Below are 3,418 nucleotides of genomic sequence, written 5' to 3' on the forward strand. Positions count from 1 at the left end.
GAAGGGAACATGCAGTTTGTGAATTTAAGTGAAAGGACCCTGAGTTGTACAGACTGCGAAGTTCTGCCTTTATCTTGATTTGACTCAGTTAGCATTACAGGTACTTTTTTACTTTAATAAGCAGCCTAGCCTCTATGCTAATGTGAAATTGGAGAGAGCAGTTACAAGTTGAAAAGAGAAGCTGCATTTGTCCATTTAAAGCCTTAGCAGTGAGCTCATCCCCTCTGTGTGACTGGCAATGCTGCCAGCTCCCCGTTTCCTGATTTACAAGTATCTCAGGACTGTCACCAGGAGGGAGGCCGTGTTTGCAAATATACCTCAGTGAAATCCATCTTTCAGTCTTTTGTAGCTTTGCATCAATTACAATTGACCACTGGGTCAAGCAAGCAAATTTATCTCTGGATGCCCTCAACGTTTGCTCTGTGCTACCACCACCATCAGCTTCAAACGCTTGGCTGAAGAGCCATCTGCATAAAAAGTACCACCATGGGATTGTGCCTCATTACTAGGATCTTTCCTGCCACATTAAGGCAAATATTCTCCGTCACTGATCTCTCTTAAATTCTCTGTCTAAAAATACAGTAGAAAAATAGTCTTCTAAGGTGTTACTTGCAAATTGCCTTCATTTTGGAATGAGCTGAAAGTGCCTCCATGGAAAGTTGCAAAAATGAACTTTTGAACAATGCAGATACGATTGCTCTGGACAAAGAAATCCCTGAATTTTTAACTTTGGTTTTCCAGAGGTTAAATGCTAGACCCCTGTTTCTCCATAAACCAGTGAGTCAAATTGTTACATATTTTTGGAATCTGAATTGTCTTTTCAAGGGCAAGGAAAAAGGCTCTGGGAAACACAGACACTCTAACCTCCTATGCTATGCGAACCTTTCAGTGTAACCTCAGCCATTGCATCTGCTTTCTGTCTTCCCACCATAGATCATACAGAAGCCACCCAGGTGCCATGGAACTGCCCAGGAAATGGATTTTTAGTGGCAGAAATTACATTCAAGTTTTATTCTGGTTGAAGAATGCAAAGGGAGGTTTGGTACTTGCCCTTTCCCAAGCACACAGCTCAGCAGGCTCAGGGTCTCCGCGGCCATGAAAGCAGAGGCTGTTACAAGGGTGTCCTTCACTAAGCTTTGAGGTAATGGTGCATATCTGAAATCAGAGAAGAAATCTGTTTAAGACAGAGAAAATCTCGGGACTATTTTGTTTGGGGATTGCAGCTTCAGCCCATTGTCAGGATCCTGTGCTGCGATGGTGGGTGGAAGCTGGCCCATCTGCTCTCAGTGCAACATGCATTTCAACTATACCCTTATGGTCCAGATTTGGGGTTTTGGAACAATCTCTTGTTTCAAAGTATGGTCATTGTACAAGCAAATTAAAATCAAATCCAGTGATATTTATTTGTACAACAAAGCTTTGAAATATGTCTATGAAAATATACTGGTCTAATCACATTATTAATGGTCTAGCATTTATCCTAACAGTACATGAAAAATGAGAGCATCTTTCAAGATGCAGACATGTAGCGAGTCCTGTGAATGTCAGACTGCCTTACGTATTAACGGATGAAGAGGAATTGCAAAGCCTCTACGATATGGCTGCACATTCCAAAAAAAACCCCATTCCTTAAAAGTTTAAGCTAAGCGAGGTCAGTATTTAGATGAAAATAAGTCACAATCCTAGAGTCACAGGTTCAGGTTTTAGACAAAATTGCCTCCTAGGTGAGCATGCACAAAAATTATTTTCTCAAATAATTTAAGAAACTCCATCTAGCTTAATTACTCACTGTGATGTCTTGCATTAACTGCCCTTATCCTTTCTACTGACAACAGAAAATGGAAAAAAAATAAAAAAATATATAAGCACATAGAAGTTTGGGGGCTTTAATGACCAACATGCATTTCTGAATTCTATTGGAGAGAGAACACTGTAACGGAGACTGTCGTGGAGGCAATTACATTAGAAGAGCCTGTTCGTTGTCTAAGCATGATACGGTGAAGGTGACAAGGCAGTGAAGTTTGGTGTGGATATCAGATCTGGAAAGCACTTTGGAAGAACTTTTAAAAAAAATAAAATTCTTTCAAACCAAACGTTGGCTCTCCCCTAGAATCAGAGGAGACTATGTTTATAGACTCCACAGCATCAGTGGAGTGCTGTTTCAGAGGTATTAGTTTCTGTCGTGCACAGGGGAAATTTTTTTTCTAAGCTTTATCAACACACTCCAAGGAGTCAGTTACGCTTTCCTTCCTGAGAGCTCTTTGTATCAAGCCACATCTCAGTGTCAGTTGATCAGTTTTCCGGAGGAGTGATTATCATTGGTTTAGGAAAAGAAACCCCAAAATATTTGTTCACACTTGCAAAGGCACCCTTTCAGTAGCAGCTGCTGTCCAACTGATTCAGAACTGACCTGTGCGCGTCACATACTTCACTTGACCTGCAGCCAGCACTAAGCACAAAGTTTAACATTAAGCAGTTGGTGACTATTTAACCTCATCAGACTACTCTCATGATTAATTGTCCTAGTTTGGACGCAGACTGGCGCTCCTGTTGCAAGAGCACAGCTTAACACAGGTGGTAACCCACCGGTACGCTTCTCAGTTCCAATTACATATGTCAGCTTAGAAAAGCATGGCTGGTAAACTTAGGTAAAAACATTTTTAAACTAAAAAAAATCTGCTTACCTGACACACATTATTTAACAAACTAGCATCACCATCCATGCTTTCCTTTTTTCCCTCCATTGTATTCAGGTTACACCATGGTAAGGCAGCTGAAAGTTCCTTCCTTTCCTTTTCGAGGCCTCTTCCCCCCCCCACCCCCAAGTACAATATTTACAGTGCAAATTCAGCAAGGAAATATTTAAGGGTAGGCTGCTCAATACTTTATTTTTTCTAGAAAAGTAATTAAAACAAATAAACAAATCAGGAATTTTAAAGCTTATGTGGTTGTCACAAAGGCATTGTCCACTGGGAATCCACAGCTTTCATTTTGCGGCAACTTTGTTTTAAAAAAATACCACAACATTTAGGAAACTCAACCAGCCTATTTTATGAGCATATTCTTATGTTAACTTTTAAGTGAAGGTTGGAAGCCATGCTTACACTTATCGGTTCCTACCCCACATGGCTGGAAAGTGCAACTGTTTCAGTCCCAGCAGTAATATTTTTTTAGACTTTCCAGCTCCGTTTAATGTCACATCATATATCACCCTCCACCACTGCCTCTGTTAAACACGCTACTCGGGCAGCAAGCCTGCATGTGCAAATGCAGTGGTTTGCAGAGCAACTGGAATAATTTCCACTCCTTTTTAAGCTACTATTAAAATGTGTCTGGTTTTGTGAAAGAGCTGCATGGGTTTAAAAGGAACTTCTTAAGATAACTTTGATGAATGTTAAAACGATCATACTTTTCAGAG

This window comes from Cariama cristata, unplaced genomic scaffold, assembly GCF_000690535.1.
Source record: "Cariama cristata isolate BGI_N322 unplaced genomic scaffold, ASM69053v1 scaffold333, whole genome shotgun sequence".
NCBI classification, from domain to species: Eukaryota; Metazoa; Chordata; class Aves; order Cariamiformes; family Cariamidae; genus Cariama; species Cariama cristata.